This window comes from Balaenoptera ricei, chromosome 3, assembly GCF_028023285.1.
Source record: "Balaenoptera ricei isolate mBalRic1 chromosome 3, mBalRic1.hap2, whole genome shotgun sequence".
Classification (NCBI taxonomy): Eukaryota; Metazoa; Chordata; class Mammalia; order Artiodactyla; family Balaenopteridae; genus Balaenoptera; species Balaenoptera ricei.
Window position 1 is genome coordinate 29649500 of NC_082641.1, and position 24458 is coordinate 29673957.

Sequence of the window (24458 nt, forward strand, 5' to 3'; positions counted from 1 at the left end):
TGTAGTTGAAGGTCCAACAACCAGCTAAACTCTGCTAACAATTTTTACATTGGAATGCCACTGGCCAAGAGTGATCTTATTAGGGGCTAGGATTTATCAAAGTCATGATGAATACTGGCACTAATTAGTCAGGCATTAGAGTCTACCTATTAGTTAGTCTAATACAAGGGTGAACTATACCCTCCAGCTGGTGAAGTAACAGCAAGAGAAGGATGATTTGGCACCCTTAATTTTAGTAAGGTTGTGGGGCAGAGATGCTGTGCACTTATATTAATTTTGAATTATTTAATGGCTCCATTAAATTCAGAAACATTTCTAGGAAGAAAATTTCTTAATAGGCATCTCTATGCCCATTAAGTGAGAGATGCCACTCAGACTGTATTATTCTTCTAAAAGAGAATCCTTCCCTCTCTCTTAATAAGTTTAATAATACCCATTTGCAATATTCAATTCTCATAACATCAGAACTCATTTACAGATTAAGTGCAATCCTTTGTGAAATAAGGAATAAAGTCGAAACTCAAATAATTCAACCCGGTAAATTCCTTTTTTATGATTAAGGGGAATAGATCTTAAAGCCTTCCTAAGTGGGAAAGGCTCTTAGGCGGGAGAGAGTGCCTTGGCAACTACAGGCTCTGTGTGTGCAAGACGTTGGCTCTGATGCTCTCTTCCTCTGTCCACACTCACTGAAATGTTTCTGTAGGTTCTTCTTTCTGGAGATCTCCTTCCATGGAGTCCTGACAGCTGTCTTAAGGTCACTGTAGTTAGGTAGAATTGACAAGTGATCACACGTGGTTGAGACGAGACTTTGAAGATGTCACACTACATCCCACCTGTGTTTACCATCACCCTGAATGTTTTCATGACATATTCTCTATCTGTGAGAACATAACATGCTGGTTCACAATCTTACACCAACAGGCTTCGTGGGCATTCTTTACAGGTCAGTATGCAGAATCTTCCAGACAAAAATCTTTGTGAAGAAAATTCTGCCAAATTTCACCACCATCTATATATGTGCTAGGTCAAATAAAGAGACAGAGAAAGACAAATACTGTGTGATATCACTTATATGTGGAATCTATAATATACAACAAACTAGTGAATATAACAAAAAAAGAAGGAGACTCACAGATAAAGAGAACAAATTAGTGGTTACCAGTGAGTGGGGAGAGGGAAGGAGGGAAGGGCACTAGAGGGGTATGGGATTAAGAGGTACAAACTATTAGGTATAAAATAAGCTACAAGGATAGATTGTACACCACGGGGAATATAGCCACAATTTTATAATAACTATAAATGGGGCATAACCTTTAAAAATTGTGAATCACTATATTGTACACCTGTAACATATATACTATCGTACATCAACTGTACTTCAATTAAAAAAACAAAACAAAAAAAGTAACAAACAAAAAGAACAACTAATAATTGTTGACCTAAGGAAACCTGGGCACCGATTCTGCCTGAGTCTAAGTCACTAAGTTAGCTGGCCAAATGGTGCCTCTTAAGTTAAATGTTACAATAGTAACATTTTTCTATTGTATTTAGAAATATTTTTCCCTCTTTGAATTAAGGGATGTTATGTTCTATATAGTGGATAGATTTCCACGCAGATAGATTTTAATGGCTAGTGTCATAAGTGATAAAAGAATGAAATAATAATAGAAAGAAAGAACAAAGCAATCAGGAGAAACAACTTTCACCTCACACTTGATTCTCGCTCATGTTTCATCTGCACTCAAAATTTGAGGATAGGAATAAGTTTGAAGAGTCCTACGAGATGCGCATGTGCAGATGATGATGGCGTATCACCCAATCACTGAATCGTGATTCAGGAGCACACTAATGAAGCTTAACAGTTCTTAGCATTTTGTAATAATATTGGTTTTATAGACAATCCAGGGAGAAAGGAAGCAATTTACATGGCCGTTCTTGACACCATCTAGCTTCCGGAGAGACCATCCGGAGTTGTCTGCGGTCTCCTTGTATTTACTGGGAGCGTGAAAAATAAGCTTGTCTTATCACATGCGATTGATCACTTAAAATTAGGACAGAGCTGCCTTATTTCACAAAGAAACAAAGTGATGTAACTCCCAGGACTGGAAAACATTTTGCTCAACAGCTGACCTCTGCTATTTCCCCAGAGATCTATTTCATTTGGATAAATGAGCAGGCAGAATCTCAAGAGCTGCATAATACGTCCTGAGAGGGATGTATGAAATCTTTCTCCCCTTCCTTTCATTAGCTGCCAGCCTAAAAAAGTGATGACAGCCTGAGAAATTCAAAGGACCAAAAGGGGATGAATGGCTCCTCGACCCCAACAAGCCCTCTCAGTGCAAATTATCAGGCAATTATCAAGATGAGAAACTAAACCCTCTTTTGTCTTTTTCTCCTCTTTTCCTCTGGTCATGCAGGTGCTCTTAGGATAAGAAAAAAAATTTAGGGGAGAGATGATTAAGTTGTCAGCCAGATGTTACTGCATTTTCAACATGGGGGCAGATAAGCAATCTGAATGAAGCCTTGATCTTTATTTCTCTTGGGGAAGCAAGGAGCCAAAATACAGCCACAGGAAACAGTGGAAATCCCAGGGACTTGGCTACACTTCCATTCTCTTTGGGCTCCACTACTCAAAAAAAAAAAAAAAATCACTGAACTCTATTTTTTCCGTTGCTTCATGGGACTCAGCTGTCATTCACTCCACTTACAGGATTTATCACTCCTGAACTGGCCCTAAAAATGTCCATTATTACCAAAAAAGCAGCCATATTTAACTCTTTCTTTTCATGACATCACAAATCAAAAGAAACATACACGTTTTTGTTGCAAGCTGATGCCCTGTTGTTTAAATTCTCTCATGGACCTAAGAAATGATAATGATTTCTCCTTGTCTAACAATCGTCACTAACCTTTACTGAGTGCTCACTATGTACCTGGCATAGTTGTCACATTTTAGGTGCATTCACTGACTTCAGGCTCACAACGGGAGGAGGAGGCAAGGGTTAACCTTTCCATCTTACAGCCGCACAAGTGAAGGTATAACTAAGGTCACCCGTCCAAGTTCACGGAGCTTAATGAGGGCAGAGGAAGGATTTGAATCCCTGTGGGCTCTGCTTTCACGGCCCACGCTCTCACCCACACCGTGCACTGTCTTTTGTGATCCAATCGCCTCCCAGAAAGCATTTTTAAATTACCCTGCAAACTTCTTAGCTTTCCTTTTTCTCAAGTTTTCCATGCATGAAATAGTTAATGTGGGAAATGATAGTTTGTGGAGTACAGAGACCATAAACCCACCTTTACTGCTCACCCACTTAAAAAAATCATAAAACCATTCTCTCTACAATTAGCAACAACCTGAGTAAATCTCTAGTCCAATCTCCCACCCAAAGGAAGGCATCCCTCTTCAACCTCCCCTACTGGTGTCTCCTTCTCCCCCGTCACTGAACCAACACATCAAGCACCAAGAAAGGCACAAACCTGCACAGTGTTCGTGCACTACAGACAGCTCTGCTAGAAAAACCTGGCTGTCCCATAATCTCCTTCCACTGGTCCTACTGTTCACAGTTGGAACAAAGAAGAATTCCTCTTCTTCTTCTTCTATATGAGTGCTTTAAAGAGTAGACAGCCGTCCCATTCCTCTGGGGCTTTCTCTTCTACAGGAAAGAACATCCCAATTCTTTCTCACATTTCTCTGGTTTTGTCAATCTGCTTCCTTGTCGCCCCCTACTGGATACACTGTGAGTTGCCAATGCCCCTTGTCAAAGGTCCGTCACAGAACGGGGTATAGGGCTCTTAATGTGTCCTAGCTTTAAGTCTTGGGTTCTACAATAAAGCTGGCAGGTCTACGGCATGCCTTCCACGGCCAGAAAGTGTGGCCTGATCCCAGGTCGCATGTCTCTCTCCTATGGATCCCATCACATTTGCTTCATTTAGGCCAAGGGTCTCCAGGACACAGAAAACAAGGTCCCTTAGACTCCATGCATTTTCCCTTTTATTTTATGCATGGAGAAGGGCCATACAGCTCAAATGAAATCCTGGTCCTGAGTCGGTCCATCTGTGGTCAGCTGTAGACACATATGTTGGCATGTGATTGTTTCGTTTTAGAGAGCTCAGAACTGAGTGGAGCGTTGAAATCTCAGGGTTATAGACTGATAAATCTCTAAGAAAAACAGAACAGGCATGGTATTTGAAGGATCCCGCCATCTGCTTTTGCCAAGTCACTCATTCAGGGTAATAGGAGTTTTTTCCCACCTGAAAGAAGGCAACCCAAGAAGACCTGAATTTATTCTTATAGGAAAAATTCACTCTGGAGTAGATCAGACTAGATGTCAAATGACCACCTCTGAATTGGTCTGAATTCTCAGGCATCCCATCTGAGGCAACCTCAGAAACTTGGCCTTTTCTTGTGCCTTTACCTATATAATCTTGATCTTTTAGATTCGTGGGAAGATGTAAAAGAATTCCTGATAATGGTTGGCTGATTCAAAGCTTATCCCTCAGAAGAGTATTTGCCTTTAAGTGAGGCTCCCTTAAACATTCAGATGAAAAAAAAAAAGTAGAAACTGGTAGACTAGAATGAATTAGACGTGGGCACGGGGGCCGTTGCACCACAGAAACCCCCAGCGATAGGGGTCTACCTGTAAGTTCAGCCCTGCCTGCACATGACCTCCTTCCATTCCTCACAGGGCGTGGTTCTACATGACCAAAGCAGGGATGCTCTGAGGCTGTAGGTGAGATGGGGTGGTGGAGTTCTAAGCACTTTGCATGTATTTATTCAGTTTTGCAGATAATACAAGTATCCGGAAGGCACCTGGGAGGTAAGTCACCTGACTGTAGGCTCAGTTTAGCACAGTGCTACACATATAGTAAATGCTCAGCAAACATAGGTGTTATTATGAGTTCAGAATGATGATATTTTGGTATGAGTTAGGCCAAGGTGCACTTCTGTTATTATATCAATAAAGGAAAGTTTTGTTTTGCATAAAAAAATTCAGGGGCCTGCTTGAATGTCTTTAGAGAAACAACTGTTACGTAAGTCATTATAAAGCACCCTAGGCTTTCAGGTCTCCTTGGGCAGGAAGCAAACTGGCCTACAAGTCATTACTCTTGCTCTCTAGACTTGGAACTTCCTTTCATGTCAGACACTTCATCCATATACTGAGAAAAGACAAAATGAGTTCCCACATCCCTTCCAACCAAAATTCCGGGATATGTTAATTTCATGGTGAGTATAGTCGCCAATAAATCTGAGAGCTTACCATTATTTAGAGTTATCTTGAACAATGAATAAGTTCTCTTTAGATACTCCCCAAGTCAGGCCAGACTACCCCAGTTCCTTATAAGGTAGTGTGATTTTATTCTTCCAAAACACCTGTTTGGTTGAGACGTCAAATCAAAAAGTCTACTTTCCTAGAAAAATCTTCCAAGTGAGTTCCCTGAGGTTTTAGGCTTGGGTCTATTCTAACTAAAATGACAGGCCCAATGTTTTTCTGTCTCTCTGTCCTGGGCCCTGAGGAGAAATCCGATCGGGGCAAAGTCCTCATGGAAACGTGCTTCTAGAAAATGCACAAGTCCCTGCTCACTGTGAATTTCTTTGGCTGTTAATAATTAATTCTGGAACTCCCAGTGGGGGCAGTCACACGGGTAGAAGGCAGAAATTCTGTTTAAACGTACACACTGCCGAGAACTAGAGGTGGAGCCTTATCAAGGGACAAGAACAGTTGTTTCCACTTTGACCAGGTGTCTTTGAGGCTCCAAGATTAGCCTGTTGACCCTTCTGAGAGGCTGGGTTGGGGAGTCGGGGAGTCGGGATTATATTTTGCGGCATCTGTTTCTGTTCAGAATACGGGGAGCAAGAGGAAAGTTTTCCCAAGCATATTAGTACATTATAGGTGTACTGGGTAGTGTTGCTCTGATGGGTACAAATAACCCCACCTCGGGGCTCTCCTCCAGCGTGATGTGATGCTGATCTGATGCCCAAGACTTGCTGTAATGCTGGACGGTGCTGCCGAGCATCAAGACTAAACTTCATCTAGACTCACCCTGGAGAGACCTTAGAGAACTTAGTGAGCTCAGACGGTGTCTCTTCTCCACCCAGAGGAGGCACTGACGTCTCAAATGAGGCCTCAGTTTACCCAGAGGGAGCGGCTCTCCCCTGAGACCCTGAGAGGTGCTGGCACTACTTGGGACACCTGTGTTCCAGTGCCTCTGGCCCTTTAGGTCAGGGATGACAGGGTGAGGGCGAGAGAGTCAGTATAAAAACCTCACTGAAGCAGAGAGGCAGCTGCCACTCTGCTACCCTAGGGTGGACCTGGCTAACTCATTTTGCTCCACTTCTGATGAAACAGTTTATTTCTACTGTCACATATGGAACATCTTCTTAAAATCTCATCTATCTATCGCAAACTAGGTCACACTGGGAAGATGGATATTACTTTTCTGCTGCTGTTGAGAATAAGTATTCTTGCTTGCCTGTCCCGACTCCTGTGATGGACCCATATGCTCTCAAGAATCAGGTCCCTGCTCTTGCTGAGGTTGGTGTCAGGGCACCCAAGGTGGCCTGTGGCTGGGATTTTCTGCGGGTAACTGGAGGCAGCTGGTTGCAGCAGGAAGTGCACCAAACTAGCAAAGTCCGGGCTCTTCCACTCAGTAGCTGGGGATCTTGGGCAAGCCAGTTTCCTTACTTATAAAATGGGTATAAGAATATCTACCTCAGAAGGTTGTTCTGAGGGGTAAATGTAAACACTCTGACACTATAAACAGAGGAGGGATCGCTGTCGTTAACAGAATGGGTCCCAGGTAGGAGTCAGGACACCTGAGTCCTAGGTTCCTGTCCCCTCATTAATTCAATGACTGTGAGCCATTCACTTAACTTCTCAGCCTTAGGCTCCTTATCTACCAGATGGATCAGACTGGATTCCTAAGATCCCTTTTAACCTGAAGAGTCTATGACTATCATGACTCCAAGCCCCTCAAATAATAGATGAGGGCACTGAGCCCAGAAAGGTTAAACCACTTGTCCAAGGTCACACAGCCTGGGGGCAGCAGAATCAACAGGCATCCCGCCTCCCAGTCTAGGGCTTTCCTACTGGAGTGCAGAAGCCTTCCTATTTACCTACTGAAAACAGACAGGAATTTGAGGGGCAAGAGGGAGAGAGCGACCTTGCCTTGGCCTTGGAGGTCAGGGAGTCTACCCCCTCAAATCCTCCCTGTGGACGACAACCTTTCTGGTATTTCCCTCCACTGAAACTGTATATCCCCAATCTTTTTTCTTCAGCAGCTCAGTTTGACTTTGGCCTGGGTCAGCTACCCCCTCTCCCGGGCCCATGCTGTCTCCTTAATCCCCTGCCACTGCAGTCACACGGCAGCTGCCAAGAGGGGTCAGGGGGCTTGCTAAGAAGAAGAACCTTGCGATGCCCAGAAAGCTCTACAGAGGGGCCACTGGGTCCTCCAGGCCCAGCTCTTGCTGATTTCAGCAGCTTGCCTTCTGATATTTCCTCTTATTCTTCTTTACCTGGAATTCATTTGGGGCCACCAGATTTGTTTAGCCATCCACACAAAAGATCAACACACCTTATTTATTTTTTAAAGGGCTCATTCTAATGGGAACTGAGGCGAGCAAACACTTTTATTCACGTCAGCGGCTCCCCCAGGCAGCCTGGGCTCAGCCCATTTATGACATCCCTCAGTAAGCTTCATCTCCAAGGCCCAAGGTGCTAGCCCCATCCCAGCGCCCAGGGCTGAGACATCGACAGTGGGAAGTTTCCTTTTGTGGGTTCATCAGGAAGACAGGGCCTTCTATGATTCCTTGCTAAAAGAAATGAGAGTTGCTTTTTTCCCCTCTGGGCTACTTGCATTGTGCAGTATACACAGCTTGGAGAACAGGGAAGCAAAAGCACAGACCTCATTAGATCTACACATTCTCATCTTGCACCTGTTAGCCAAGAGTATTATCCAAAATACTCACTTGGTATGGTGTAAGCCCTGACCAAAAAAAATGACTGACACAAGTCGTAAATAATTGGTAAGGCCATACTGGTGCAAACCGGCTGAATTATAACCCTGCCATCCACTAACCTGGGAGTTTTTTTATTTATACCTAGCATAATCTAGCATTATTGAGAGCTTCTAAGTGTCAGGGACTGTTTTAAAGGCATTAATTCATTTAATTTTCATTGAAAATTCTATTCAGGTGGGGTGATGGGTTAAATTGTCTCCCCCCCCAAATTCATATGTTGAAGTCCTAATCCCCCAGTACCTCAGAAAGTGACCGTATTTAGAAATAGGTTCATTACAGTGGTAATCAAGTAAAAAATGAGGTCATTAGGCAGACCCTAATCCAATATGACTGGTGTCCTTATAAAAATGGGACATTTGGATGTAGACACTCATTTGGAGAGGACATCATGTGAAGACGAAGGCAGATATCAGAGTGATGCATCCACAAGCCAAGGAAACACCAAAGATTGCCAGCAAATCACCAGAAACTAGGTGACAGGCATGGAGTAGAGTCTTCCACATAGCCCTCAAAAGGAATCAACCTTGCCAACACCTTGATCTCGGGTTACTAGGCTCCAGAACTGTGAGACAATACATTTCTGTTGTTTAAGCCTCTCAGTTAGTGGTACTTCGTTATGGCAGGCCTAGCAAACTAGTACAGGTGGGCAACAGAATTATCCCATGTTACATGTGGAAACTGAGGCACAGAGAGGTTAAATGCTTCCCTAATGCCACACAGCTCACAAATGGCAGGTAGCATGCTCCAGAATCTGTCTTCTTACCTACGTTAGAAGGAGGTATTTGCCCACTGCCAGGCTCAGGGACCCAGCTGCCTGGCATATACTCACAGCCTCTTTTGGGAGGACGTTTCCTCTTGGATTAGATGCAGGGACACAATTATCCAGACACTTGTTCTAGCCCAGGATGGCAGAATGACATGGGCTGGACTATGGCCTCACTAGGAAGGGTCATGGACCGCCAAGGAGTTCATTTACTTCTTTCTCTTTACTATAGGACTACGCCGAAATTAAGCTTCATTTCAAAAGAAGAGCATTCAACTGTTTAAGACCAAGACAGAATTATTTTTAAATACTGTAATTAAGAAGGCAGATTCTGGAACAAGCTGCCCACCACTTCTTAGCCGTGTTGCACTGGGGAAACACTTACTCTCTCTGTGCCTCAGTTTCCACATGTAACATAGGATCATTATACTGCCCACCTGTGTTGGTTTGCCGGGGCTGCCACACCAAAGTACCCCAAACTGAGTGGCTTACACAACAGAAATTTATTTATAGCCTCACAGTTCTGGAGGCTAGCTTTTATCAGCAGGAAATATTTGCATGATGCTGATTTTACATGACTGTAAAACAAAGCATTATAGTCACTGACAGCACCAAAACATTGCAATTAACGAGTGAGCTATTTTCCCGAAAACCTGTTTCGCCAGCTTGCTTTCCCCTGACAGGAAGCCTGAGGTAGACAGGTGTGGACATAGAGACTTCCGAAGAACATCGTTTCCAGATGATGTTATTGCAACAGCCTGCTACGTGTTCTCCATGCCTCTGGTCTCGTTCCTTCCAAACCGATCTCCACATTTCCGCCAGGACTTTCCTTCTGTAAATGGGACTCTGATTGCACGTCTCTCCTGTCCACAGTCCTTCTGTAATTTTCCGTAGCCTCAGCATCCTTGCTGGCCTCCAACTCCATCCTTAGCTGCCTCTGCCTTCCGGCCTCAGGTCTCACCCATCTCAGGGCTCCGTCCACTTTACACCCTAGTTTCCCCATTACCACCTGCTCTCTGGGTGCTTCTGCTCTTGCAATGGGCCCCTTCTGTCAGGAACACATCATCCGGTGCCCTACTCCTCCCAACTTTACCTTCAAGACTCGGTTCAGGCATTAAGTCCTTGCAAATTCTTCCCAGATCAACCCAGTTGGGTCCCAGACCTTCTCCTGCACACCCACTGCCCTTGGGTCTCTCAGGACCACCGACTTCTTCACACTTGTCATCGCCGTTTCTGGTCCATGTGCCAGGGTCACTCATAGGCTTCTTGGGGACAAGGACTGGCTTTCATGTATACGTCCTGTTACACAACTGGTGCTCAATCAACATTTGTTGACAGAATGAATAATTTGTTGAGAAATGAATAAATGAATGAGCCACAGTTTAATATTATAAATAATACGGGCATGGCTCTGTACTCTGTCATGAGCGTCTACCCCCTTATGTTCCCAGACATTCAGGGGCCCTTGTGAAGGAGCTCTGGCCATTCTCAGCTCTGTGCCCTCCGCTCTCCCAACTCCCAGTTTCCTGGGGAGCCTGGACCCCTTGCTGAGGCTTTACCTTTGTTATGGGTGGATATTTAAATGTGCTCCAATGTGGGTGACTGAGAAATACAGGGTGGGTGGGAAGAAAGGGCATACACTAAGATAGAAGGAGGTTAAGCCTAAAGAGTGTTCTGGAAAGCTGGGGGGAAAAACTGTGGGTGGGAGGAAGAGAGAGGGGAAGGCTTTGGGTTGTGAGAGAGTCCTAGTCCCAGGACAGAGTAGGACTGAGCCTAGCACTGCCTCTTCATTTTCTCTCCACTATTACCAAATGTCGGACTTTGCCCTGAATTTCCACAAGCAGTCCCCCTGAGGAAGGCAAACGCATGTAAGCAAGAAAGTAAAATAAAAATTCTGTGCTGGTGAGCACCCAATAGCAGATGCCCTGAGAAAACAGATTTTGGTGAGACGCGGGAACTATCTTTCTCATAGAAATGTTTGGATACAGAGAACTTAGTGGTCATTCTCTGGGGGCCAATATGTGCAAGAAATGTCCCAGGGACTGGCCAGGCTCAGCAGATGGGGCCAGATGCTGGTGTGTTAGGAGAGGCCGGCTGTCCCAACGCTGAGTGAACCTTGGCTCTCCCCTGCTTGCTGTGTTTCTGGCTACCTGGAGGTGTTGGGGCCACTTCTGCTGCCCCATGGGTGAAAGAGCACGGATGCTGATGCCTTGAGAACACACAGAATCAACACTGGGCCATCCTCCCCGTGCGTGTGTCCCCCTTCTTCGGGGATTGCCATTTAGGGGGCTTCAAGGTGGGAAGGCAGCTACTCCTTGCATCTCGACCCTCTGCCTCTGATTAACTATTCACCATCACCCTCAACTCCCCTAGTAGAGATGGGGAGCCATATGTGTGTCTCTGGATGAGCCCCCCTGTTCAAATCAGGCTTCAGGCCAAGCAGCCCACGTTCTTTCCCTCAGATAAGAAATTCTCGGGAATTCCCTGGCGGTCCAGTGGTTACGACTGCACGCTTCCACTGCAGGGGGCACGGGTTGGATCCCTGGTCGGGGAACTAAGATCCCACGTGCCGTGAGGCGTGGCCAAAGAAAATAAATAAATAAATAAAATAAACTGCTGTTTCTCAAACATTTTTTAAAAAAAGAAATTCTCAAGCGTTCTCCACCCTGGTGCTGACTCTGTAAGTCATATGGGCACAAACATGGGTAGGGTATGGACAGATCCCAAGCAAAATACCCTCATCGTCTTACCAGGCTCATTCACCCCTTTCATCACAGGAAGAGAAAGTGCTATGGGTACCAAGGAATGCCAGTATCACACCCTGGGAGAGAACCTGATTTTAAGCAGTGACCTTGCGCAAGACAAAGGTCTGGTTGGTAAACTCTTTTGCCCCGGGAACACTACCCACGTGGTGAATTCTGACTGGTGAATGGCTATTGATCCTGCGGTTTCTGAGCTGATTTTCCAGCTCCCCTGGAGGGCTGTCCCCTTTCACCCAGACTGTTAGCTGCACTCCCTTGGCTGGGCTCCCACAGCTCCCATGCATGGGCTGCTGCTTTGTGGCACAGACCTTCTCTCCTCCCAAATGTGAACATCTGGAGTGCATGGCTCGTCTTCCTCTCACAGCTGTTTCCTAGAACCTGAATCACCCATTTGGTCTTCCTGTCTCCAGAGCAGTTGTTTGGGCTAATTCTGCTGCCTTGTGATTGGGTTGAACAGTGAGTGCTCGGAGAGCTGGATTCCGGTCCTTTGGTGAGAGTGCCTTTTTACCTGGGATGTTAGGTTAGCTTGGTTTTCCTGGCTCCCTACAGCTTGCCTCTGCTTCTGTCCACAGAACATCTGCAGGGGCAGATGGTGGCAAGAGAGACGCATTCTTGGTTGAGGAGGGGAATGTCCCAGGCAAGCTTTGCCCCACCACAGAAAAGGGCTCAGCCGAGCGAGCGGGGAAGACCTGCCTGAGATGACCGGCCAGCCTCAGAAGCTTCAGATCTTCTGGTGTCTGGGCAAACTTGCTCTTTAGGAAAGGTCTTGGAAGGTTTAATGGGTTCAACAAATATTTATTGGATGCCTGCATCACACTGGGCTCTCGGGACGAGACTGACATGGTTCCTGCCCTCATGAAGTTTCTGTCTGTAAGAGCAGGAAAGGCCTGGGGGAGGGTCAGTGAGAAGCAAGGTTCTCCCACCGAGCACTAGTCTCAAGAACCTGCCTTAGGCCGGTTCAGGCCTGTGCGCTCATGTTTATTTTCCCACTTCTCCAAACCTTCCTCCTTCTTCCTTCTATCATGTCCTGTGGACCTTGCCACTTTCTCTGCATCCACCATTTCCATTGTTTCTGCTTTTTTATCTTACTGATAATTCTGCCCAAATGGATAAAAATCCTGTTGCATATCCATACAATGAGAGATTATTTAGCGCTAAAAAGAAATGAGCTATCAAGCTGTGAAAATACATGCAGGAACTTTAAAAAGCATATTGCTAAGTGAAAGAAGCCAGTGTGAAAACCCTACATCCTGTAGGATTCCAACTATATGGGGAAATTCTCTGTGGAAAAGGCAAAACTATAGAGATAGTAAAAAAAGGTCATTGGTTGCCAGGGGTTTGGGAGAAAGGAGAAAGGGATGAATGGGTGAAGCACAGGGGATTTTTAGGGCAGTGAAACTATTCTTTATGACACTGTAATTGTGGATACACGACCTTATGCATTTGTCAAAACCATGGACCTGCACAACACAAAGAATGAACCCTAATGTAAACTATGGACTTTAGTTAATACTCAAGTATCCATGCTGGTAATTGTAATAACTGTACCACACTAATGCAAGATGTTAATAATAGGGGAATCTGTGCGTAGGGGAGAGGTGGGAAATGGGAATTCACTATATTTTCTGTGCAATTTTTCTGTAAACCTAAGGTTGCTCTAAAAAAATGAAGTCTGTTAAATACAAACAAACAGGAAACAAAAACCTCAGCTCAAATCATCAAATTTCTCTTGATCCTCTGGTGCGGCCTCCACTGGGTCTTCACAGTTCACTGCCTGGCCTCCCTCTGCCTCCCAGTGAGATCCGACTCTCCATCAGCGCAATGCATCCGTGTCTTCGCCGTCTTTTGCTCTCCCTTCCCACACCCTCGGGACTGATATGTCATGTGACCAAGCCGCTGTGTCCTCATGCTGCCCTTTTGATCTTCGCTCCCATGCCAGGCCCACACTCTCTCCCTGGAACACCCGGGGTCTAGAGGGGGGCCTTCATGTTGGTTTTTAGGTTCACATGCCAGCTCCGTGCTCATCTCTTCTTAAAACAAGGACCTCTCCCTAAGATCTTTGTGCAGCCACTGATACCCTCATCATACTCCATGCCTTCCGGCCATTTCCAATCCCAGAAGAGAAAAACCGAAAGGAAAGACTCAAACCTGACAAAGAGAGCTGAAAGTCTCTCACCTGTGGCCTTCCTGCCGTCTGTCACCCCGCTCCCGCTCCCGGCTGGAGCCTGCCGCATCTTTGTTATGTGTCTTAGAGGCCTGAGATGACATTGTCCTCTACATTTCCTCTCCTGACAAGGAGAGCACTGGGATTCTAACCAGTCATCTTTTTACAACCTGGGAAAAGGCACAACCCACTGTTAATAATTTATTTGCATATTAAAGTACGGAGGGTTGTTAATCATTGTTCAGTTATGGGGATAGGGCAGGCAAGACAATCTCTTGCTAAAAACATGAGGGCACACTTTGTCTCTGCAGGTTTCAAGGGTCAGAGCTTGGGGTCAGGGGAAGGCTTGCTCATGTGTGTCTATTGGGTTTGGCCGGGGGTGAGGGAGAGGACCTTAGTCTTTAACCGGTTCTAAGTGAAAAGTCAATGTTGATTTGGAAGGAAAATACTAATACTCAAGTTTCCAGAAAAGGCAGTCCATTAACTCCCGTGAAAGAAAGGCATTGAAAAAGACCAAGAGAATGGCTTGCTCTGAAACCACATTCAATGGTCCCATACTGAGCCCACGCTTCACGGAAGGCCACGCTGAGGAGTTTGAGCTCAATCCTGCAGGCAGCAAGGAGCCTATATGCTTCCTGGGAGGTGACAAATGTGTGGCAGGATAAAAGGACAGGAAGTGAAGAGAGGAAATTCAATGGAGAAAAAACAAAGGGAATGAAGGAATAGTCCTACTTTCTTAAAGGTTCTCATTCACACGCTGTCTGCCTGCTCAGAAACTGGACACACAGAGACAAAGGGGACTCATATACGAGAAGCACATTTGGGGATGTCTAAGGCCAACTGAGACCCTTGAAGGAATCCTCCAAAGACTGGTTTCCCTGGGGAGGAGCACCTCCTCACACCCTCGTTCCTCATACCTTATCTCTTCCTCCCACCAGGAGAAGCCAGCAAGGGGAGCGGTCCCCCCGCAGTGCGGGCCAGCTGAGGCCAAGGGACACCTGCTCTGAGCATAGAAGCCTCACTGGCCGTGAGGGTCTTGCTCTAGACTCTTAACTCCCCAGGCTTTGCAAAGAGAGAGAGTAGTGCCACGCACTTTGTAGCTCTAGAACCTGGTACATAGTAGTTACTCAATAAATGCTTAGGGAAGAAATGGCTGTATGACATTTAAGCCACCGCTTCAGGATAATCTCCTTCAAACTGCCTAGGCCAACTGTTCTCTTTTTGGATGTCGCAGCACTGGGGATTGTAATGCTCCCATGAGGCTGGGCATGGAAGGGGTGATATGAAAGGCCTAGATTTCTCTTCCATCGCCTCCACCAGCATAAGAGGATGCTCAGGGCACAGTAAACTGTCACACTGCTGGGAGAACAGCTCCAAGTTTTCTGAAGGAGACACGGCAGGGTTGTGTGATATTTTTAGTAATTCCCTGGATCCCTGAGAGAAAAACAGCAAAGAAAAGTAACCAGATTTTGCTCATCAGAGTAGAAATCTCCAATGTGTTCTGAATGTCCATGCCTCTGGCCACCAAAGGAAGCCATCACAATGGCATTTGAAAGAAGAGAAGTCCTCTGTTCCTCTGAGGAAGTTGCCAATGACTGCCTTACTTGGAAGTTCTTACAAAATCATACTCTGAAATGTGAAACTGATTTGGGCTTGGCCTATTGTGCCTGAAGGTGGAGTCTTGAGTGGGAGAGAGGAATACTCTCTGCCAGGGGCTTAGAAGGAAAGTCAATATAGGGCAGGGGGAAGGCTGGGACCCCAGAGAGCAAAGCAGAACAGAGCCGTAGCTGGTGAGGCTCAACTCCTTGACAAGGCGGTCTCTGCTGAGACGACCCTCCGTCTCCCAGCCTTGCCACGAGCACTGCTCTGCGGGAGGGAGACGTGGACCTCCTGCCTGAGACCCTGGGCAGCGGCCCACAGACCCTGGCAGGACCCTCCAGCGTGTGTGCAAACAGACTAACTGGAGGCCTGTTAAGACCTCCCCCAGGGAATGGGTCTCAGGGGCCGGGTGTGTAAGTTCCTGGGAACCACTTTCCTCTGACCTCAACATTTTTTTTTTTTTTTATTCAAGATCGATTAATTTGTCAAGAACTTCAGCCATGATGGGAAATAAAATGTCACAAGTGGGAAAGGAAGAGAGTAAGGCCGGTTCTACCCATGAGCTTTGCTACAGAGTAGCAAATCGTTGGAGGGATTCACAGGCTCATGAGGAGTGTTTGAAGCTACAATCATTTTTTGGTTTTCTTTTTGCTTGCTTTGAACTTAATCAGCCACAGGGCCAACTCCTCCCCTTCTGGCTGCTTCCCCAGGTCAAACTAACTGCCGGGCTTCCCCTTGGGAGGGTTCCCTTGTGGCTCAGATCTGGGAGCGACCGACTCAGGTGAATGATTAGGGTGAATGATTAAGACTCTGCCCAATGCCACCCTTGCTGAATTTGCATAGGTGCCGCCCCTCAGCAGCTCCCCTGCTTCTGTCTGTCACTCGTGACTACAGCTGCTCGGCCCCTCATCACGCCCTTCAGTCTTTGAGGCTGGAGAGACGAACCTACAGGGCGTAAGTCTGGGAGGAGGCTCACAGTAAATCCGCCAACTCACCTGGCACCATCCCTGAGAGCGCTCCGGGGCCTGTGGCGGAGACCCGCCTGCTTTGGGAAGCTTCCGTCGCCAGTGAGCGCGGCTCAGAGCACGCGGTCAATCTGCGGACAGGAGCAAAGCTCCCCGAAGGCAAGGTTCATTCAGGGTTCCCACCCCACTTGGGTTTGCCATCTCGCATCTGCATCTGGCCCTGAGGATTCTCCTCGGGCAGGCAAGGGCATGCGGACAGAGGCTGGTGAGCTAAAGGAGCGCCGCCCGTCCTGGCGAGAGGGAAAACCAGCCTCTGATACCCGCCCTGACGATGGCGGAGCAGTGCAGGGGTGCTGCATTGGAGATGCTGATGGGACCATCGCTCTAGCCAGCCCTTCAATCCCTTTCCAACATCCTCACCCTCCCTTCGGATCCCCCAGTGACAGGGCGCCCTTCTAGGTAGCCCAGCTCTACCTCGGGAATTTGCCAAGGATGGTGAAAAATTTTACACTCCTGCTGTGGACATCTCAGGGACCCTCTGAGAGCAGGAAGGTTGAGAAAACCTTGTCCCAGAGAAGGACTCCCTTGTCTTGCTCAAAGGGTGCTGGCCCCAGGCCCTATCGGAGTGCGGCTTAGCGAAGTTGTCTTACACCTGCCAAAGTAAGCAAACAGAGCACTATTATACCGTGCCCTTGACTCTCGGGAGTATTCCTCCAGGTCCTAGGAGGCTGCAAAGCTGGTAACCTTCAATAGGCTTCCTTGGCATTGCACAAAAGGGGTGTTTCTGTGGGATGCTTACAGAAATCTCTTTTTATTTCATCAAACGAACACTGGCATTTTCAACTTCTTCTCTTTGCCTCTCTCCTTTCTCAAAGATAAGAGCCTGAATTCCTGACTCTGATTTCCTTGCCCCTGCTCTTTAGTCACCTGGCCTTTTAATCTTATTTAATTTTATTCTTTGTTATTTGTGGTTAAGCGGGAGACACTGGTTCTCTAAACAGGAAAATATTTTGCCTACTGAAGAAAATATTCTTTTGGTTTCTTGCTTCGTATCACTAAGCTCCACCACGCGGTCTTTTTCCTCTCTTTCCTCCCTGCCCCTTCTTTGCCACTGAAAATTATGTAATGCCTACCTGGTTTGGGTTATAAAATTGGTCACTTGGACTGTGTCTACAGCAGCTCTGACTGTGGTGTCCTCAGTGAACTGCAGACACTCTACAGGTAACTTGTTAGTCCGATGATCTGCTTGTGCTGAGAAGCCGGAAACCTTCCCTGCAGCCAGCTGATCTGTCCCCCTTGAAGTCTTCGCTCCTAAATCACAGTCACCATCACAATAACAGCAGCAAAGTTCAAACGAACTGAATATGTGTCGTTTGCCCGTGCCCTGGGTTGTCCCCTCCAGGCTGGGTTCTGGGTTTTCCATAGAGCTGGCCGCAGGGAAAGCAGCGTCCCTTGGCAGGAAGCTCCAGCACTGGAATAGAGGTTCTTTTTCTCAGAAGCAGGAAAAGTAAGAGAAAATGCACAGAAAAGTAGTCCTAAGCCCACCCCCCAAATTCACCAAAAGTTTCAGAAGACTCATACAGTTCCCAAGTCAACCGGGCTTTTTCTTCAGTGTAAAGAAATTTCTGGGCTTCCCTGGTGGTGCAGTGGTTGAGAGTCTGCCTGCCAATGCAGGGGACACGGGTTCGAGCCAAGTTCTGGGAAGATCCCACATGCCGCGGAGCAACTGGGCCCGTGAGCCACAATTACGGAGCCTGCGCGTCTGGAGCCTGTGCTCCGCAACAAGAGAGGTCGCGATGGTGAGAGGCCCGCGCACCGCGATGAAGAGTGGCCTCCGCTTGCTGCAACTAGAGAAAGCCCTCGCACAGAAACGAAGACTCAACACAGTCATAAATAAATAAATAAATAAATAAATAAATAAATAAATAAAAGAACGTGAATTTCTAAAAAAAAAAAAAGAAATTTCTACAGGAGAAAAAGATCAGCCAAGAGACAGAATTAGATGCAGACCCTCTATCTTTTCTCCCCCTAAGCCCGGCTGTGCACTTTGTGGACATTTTCAACTTAAGATATCCCAGATATGAAAGTGGTTATGATTGTGAGATAGACAACATACCCGGTTGAAAAATGTCATTTTTTCTGAAAGGAAGAGCTGTGATCTATTTCGTTGTACCAAATGGCTAGGAAGAATAATAATTCCCACTAATCTTCTGTGATTAGGGTTATAATAGAAAGGTTTCCAAGGTGTCATTTTTATAGCTATAAATTTACCCTAAAGGGGATGGAATTTCAGAAAACAAAAAAAAGTTTTCTAAAAACTTTTTTCAAAAATTGAAAATAGAAAAAAATCCAACTCATTTAAAATATGTTCTCCCCCTTTACATTTTACCTTTATAGTTCTCTAAATAAAATCTGGTTATTTACATGAGCAATGCATGTAACCTATCTTAATATTCTAAAATGAGGTGATTGTAAACCTGTAAATGAGACCGAAAATTAAGATTTTGTGTATTTCAATTCCCACTACATTTTGCAGCTGCGTTACTCCCCAAAATTCCAAATTTGTACTCCAAGGCATCAAAATTTCCCAGAATATATCTATCATCATAACTAAATAGAAACCCAGGACTGAATGAATATAAGAAAAGCAAAGGCTTTGATAAACTGTCCAGAAAAAAAAAAAAAAAAAAAAAAAGCAGGGGTAGGAGTTGGTCATAGCCCAAAGGGTGGGTGTGAGTTTTAGAAAATGCAGCTCTCTTTCCGGGCAGCATGGTCCTCCAAGCCCTGAGCAAGAAAGGAATGGTAGGGCTGGATGAGGAAAGGGTGGCACTTTGAAGATGGCTGGTTGTTTAGGTGACATGGAATGGATGACATAGGAAGAAGACCAGTGTGAAACTGACTAGCTCTGAGGTCCTGGGCAATTCCTGCAGTCTTCTCCTCTATAAAACGGGAATAAGAATACTTCACGTGGCTATGGTGAGGTTTAGAAATAATATACTTAGTGCACGTGTCCCACCGGAGGCACTTGGTAAATGGCAGCTCTCATGAGAGTCAATGACCCTGAACACAAGAACAAATCAATTCTGTCTCGGCCACAAGCTACCAGAGCCTTCCCTCTGTTTACTCTAGGGCAGAAGAGGTTGCTAGTCATTCTCAGAATATAAAAACCCTCAGGGCAGTGATTTTATCCACCTGGTTTGTTGACGGACAATTGCTTTGCCCAGCAGCCAAAGAGAGGGTGCTCAAAAATATACTCTTTGTAAATGGCAGCTAAATTTCACTCAGTGAGTTTCTATACTATAAGGAAAGGGAGATACTCTCATGGACATATTCTGTAAGAACAAAGGTTTTTTTTTTTTTTTTTTTTTTTAAACCAAACTGATCTGGCAGCTGTGGAGAGAATATGGGACTGAGGGAAGAGCCCAGATTTTCTGGGCATTGCTATGAGCTGTCAGGATATTAGGGCTGTCGTCCCAATTCTAACATGAAGAATGATGCCTTGCCTTCGTACCATTCTCTTCAGTTTAGAGAGCCCCTAGGTATGTCTGGCCTGATGGATCCTCCTATGTGAGATATCAGGCCAAATAATACTGATAGGGATAGATTAGGATAATTAAATAGTCAGTTTTTAGAAATCCCAGTAGGGGACTAAGGACAGAAAGGGAATTTCAACAGAGTTTGAGAGACTGTTGTAAGCTAATGACTACTCAAAAGAAGAATCCAGTAACCTAGCAACAATCTACACTACCTTGAAGGAATACCAGGCATATCCAAGAGCCAGACACACTCAAGCCACAAACCCTGATAATTAAAACACAAGACAATAGATATGGGGCCTGAGTCTTGTTACGTGAAATCAGAGAGTTAATAGTCCTTGAAGAGTAGCATTTCTGCATGTGGCCAAGACAGAAATATGGGTGAAAGGGGAAAGAAATTAGGTGAAAGGGGACATTATATCAAAACCTGAGATAAATTACCGTATTTTAGTATATGTTACCACACTTTTGCTAATATACGCATGATTTAAATAGCACCATGACAGTCCCGGTTAAACCATATAGGGCCACAGGAGAGACTAATGATGTAAGCCTTGACATCTGCTGAAGAATGAGTAAGAAGGTGGTCTTCTCTCCTCCTCAATTTTTCTTTGATTATAAAAATGTAGTCCTCTTCATTCTCAGGGCTGCTATTCTCCCTTGCCAGCCCGCTTGTATCTCTCACAAATGTTCTGTGTTAATAAGCTCATTCTTTGCCTGCGGCTTTGCCTCACGCTGAATTCTTTCTGTGATGAGACAAAAGAACCCGAGCTTCAGTAACAGGTGAGTGGTTTTAATCAAAAGACAGCGGGTTCGAGCCCCCTCCTAGTCAGGGATCATGGGTTCAAGTCCCAATCTGAGTTTTGGCTGGGTTCGAGTCTCATCCGAGAAGGAGCGCGGTTTCAGCAGCAGCCCCATTTTATAATAAGAAGCCGAGAGTCCAAAGGGTTAACAGATTTTCCCAGGATCATACTGATGAATAGAAGCAGAGTTAGAACTCAAACTCAGATCTTTTATCCTTCATAAGACCCTGCCTCTTCTCCCAGATTTTAGCTATATGGTACTAGCAAATTCCATGGCTCAATACCCAGGTCTGGAGATAGATTCAGTCTCTACCAATCTGTACCTTTAAACAAGTCATTTATGCTCTCTGAAACCCAGTTTCTTCTTTAAATGGGGATAATAATGATAGCCCTCAAAAATTACGAAGAGTAGAAGCAATAATGCATATGAAGTAATTAGTACAGTATCTAGCACATAGCAAATGCTAAAAAATCAGTTATTAATTTTACTATTATCCTTGTTCCAGACTTTGATTCCCATCCTGGAACTAGGAAGGCAGCCATGGAGTAGAAGACAGAGCACAGGACATGGCATCTGTCGGCACACCAGAGTCTGAGCCCTGGCCTGGCAGCTTCTCAGCCATGTGGTCATGGACATGCCATGTCACTGTGGTGACTTAGTCTCTTCATCTCTGAAAAATGAGGCTATTCATATATACCTACTGGAGGACTTCCCTGTTGGTGCAGTGGTTAAGAATCCGCCTGCCAATGCGGGGGTCACAAGTTCGATCCCTGGTTTGGGAAGATCCCACATGCCACACAGCAACTAAGCCTGTGTGCCACAACTACTGAGCCTGTGCTCCAGAGCCTGAGAGCTGCAACTACTGAAGCCCGCGTGCCTAGAGCCCGTGCTCTGCAACAAGAGAAGCCACTGCAATGAGAAGCTTGCGCACCACAACGAAGAGTAACCCCCGCTTGCTACAACTAGAGAAAGCCTGCATGCAGCAATGAAGACCCAATGCAGCCAAAAATAAATTAATTAAATAAATAAATTGAAAAATATATATATACCTCCTGGAGTCGCTGTGAGAATGGAATGAAAAATACAATCCCTTGAAATACTCTGCAAAGGAAAGGTAGTGTGCAGGAGTGAACAGAAATCCAACTACTGCAAACTTTCTCTACTTCTTCTCTATGTTTTAATAATGAAGTATGTTGCCAAAGAACCTTCTATCTCACAAGAGTAGCTGAAAACTTGGATCCATCTTTTGTGACTCAAGGAAGCTGCATAAAACAAAGATATGAGTTCAATCACTCACTCTGCTGGTGCCATCTTGAGGAACTATAAGGAGAGTGGCATAAGCATAGTAAGCATTGCTTTGGAGCAAGGGAGTAAGATGAAAGAGAGGAAGTGATAATTACCTGGACCAAAAAAGGGTGGAATCTTCAGCAGAGTTGGCACAGGCTAATTATGGGGGGTCATCTCAGCAGTGAAAGAGAAGGGCAGCTAGCACTAATGTGTGCTTGCCTAAGTTAATAGCTGGAGAATGACTAATGAGTACTACAGATGAATCTTTATGGCAAGAGATAAGACCCATGCTGCCTGGAACACAGACAGGCACTAGGGAGTGAGCTCACTTGATTTAGTGTCTACCAAGATGCCTGGGAGCTCTGGCAGTTCTAAGAGGACACTCAGTTCTTAGGGAAACCATTGACTTGGGAGAACATGGCCCATTCTCTTGCAAAACCATGACCCCCGACATATGTAGTTAATCTTTGAGTGAGATTTCTTGTACAAGGAAAGCCAAAGCAGAAAGAAGTTGACTCTTCATTTGAACTCATCTCCAAGTAGAAGACTTCACATCTTTTTTTTCAGGCTCTCCAGCAGGACGTAGCCGAACCATTATCACTACCTCTCAACATTGCAAAAAGAAAACAAACCAACTCTATTTTCCATCTAGCAGTTACCTCTGCTTTATACAGCCTCCCTAAGGCAACAAGTGCTGGATCCAGTTTGGCAAGTGCTTCTGAGAAATATATCATCCGACCCAGGCGAGAGCTGATATATGGAGGGAAGTCCACCTTTCACGTTTATCTTGTTACTTCTGTCACGTAGCATCACATTGTCTGAAATGTGTCTTGCTATTGGGACACTTTGACTTGTAGCTGCTTCATCAAATGTAAATCGTGTGTCTCCTTCGGACTATGAACAACAAATTCTACGGTAACAAAACAAAAGATAAAATCTCCCCATAGAAAGTAATCCAAATGCCTCATGGCCCCTCCCCTTAAGGAGTTTTTATTATAATTAAAACCAAACAGTGTCCACATGTAAACTAAAGGACTATCCAGAGGGCCATTACCAATAAGCATTGGAGACAGAAGGACATGGAAAGATGCTGGGTCCTGGGTTTTCGTCTATAATATAATCATAGAAATACTTCTTCATGTATTAAAGGTATGTGCCATATACACACACAGACATATAAATCTATATATCTATATCTATATCTAACTCAAAGTACATGGAAATTTTGGAGGTATAAAGATGGACATGAAGATGACAACTACTTCCAAAAAGTGGACTGAATATCTTTTTCCATATGGGATGGGTGAGCATGATAAAACAGAATACTAAGGTCTTGGTGCAGGCCAGTACTTGTAAATTATTTCATACTTTAGAGCTAGAGAAACCTTCTGAGACCATTCTCGTCCAGCCTCAGACATCATGCTCTTGCTCTGCCTTAGCACAAACCTCCAATAGTTATTCAGTCTCGGCTCAAACACTTCAGGGGAAAGGGAGGTGAGTACTTCACTTAGCAGCTGCAGTTATCACAATCCTAGTTAATTTGAAAGCTTTTCTTTAGATTGCTAGATAGGTCCTGCTGTAACAATTCCCATTGTTCTGGTTCTAGCCTTTAAAGCCTCCCTCCTCCCGCACAATAAATCTTTGATGTTGAACTTCCAGCAAATCCTGATTCTTAGTAAGGTATTGAAAAGCTGGGGATACTCAAAACACAGTAGCTGATTTGTAAAAATCACAAAATTTGAGTGATGTTATAAGAGTATACTTAACATCTGGGCTTCTAAGAAAAATGATATCCTACTCTTCTGGTAAGGGCAAAGTAAGAAGACAGCCCTAAGGCCTGTTTGGATGTTATTAATATCAACGCATAAAGAGAAACACTTGCAGGACCTGTCTGTCCGGTTCTGACTTCAGCTTACACTCCAATGTCTTTTTTATTCACTCTATGAATATTTAAACAAAACCAAACAACCAGTATTTATTAGGCACATAATATTCTCTCTTAGATTTTTAGTTTTTACCTTTCAGTGTCTTGCATAGTAAGTGCAATTGCAGTATTTGTAACATCTCAGAGGGCTCATCAAATCTGTTAAGATTCCTTTGAGATCTTTCTAGTACTTCTCCGTGCTTAACAAGAAACCAGTTCCTGATATCTGGTTTCATATAGCCATGAAAGGGTAAGAAAAAGATATCTGGAGACATGACTAGGGATTATCCTTCATTCCTTGACCCTGAGGCCTGTATTATCATAAGCATTAATCCAGCGGTCTCCAACCTTTTTGGCACCAGGGACCAGTTCTGTGGAAGACAATTTTTCCACGGACGGGATGGGGGTGGGGGGGATGGTTCAGGCGGTAATGAGAGTGATGGGGAGCGATGGGGAGCGGCAGATGAAGCTTCGCTCGCTCACCTGCCGCTCACCTCCTGCTCTGCAGCCCAGTTCCTAACAGGCCATGGGCCGGTACCAGGGGTTGGGGACCCCTGCATTAATCCTTTCAGTTTCAAAATTGGCCAGTTATCAAAACTGTCCTGGAAGGCAGCCTTTACTTGTAAAAACTAGCATC

At 45.2% G+C, this 24458-nt stretch overlaps 1 protein-coding gene across 2 annotated transcripts in view; it reads right to left on the reverse strand.

Moving 5' to 3' along the window:
• The window catches only part of PRLR (prolactin receptor), a 176474-nt gene that overhangs the window by 118753 nt on the left and 33263 nt on the right, over nt 1-24458 (reverse strand). Inside the window, exon 1 of one of the 2 annotated variants that reach the window (XM_059919246.1) lies at nt 13719-13803. The exons of the other annotated variant lie outside the window; for it this stretch is intronic. The gene's annotated coding sequence lies outside the window, so the exon portion shown is untranslated. Of the gene's footprint in view, nt 1-13718; nt 13804-24458 lie in introns of those variants that run through there. 2 annotated transcript variants of the gene reach the window in all.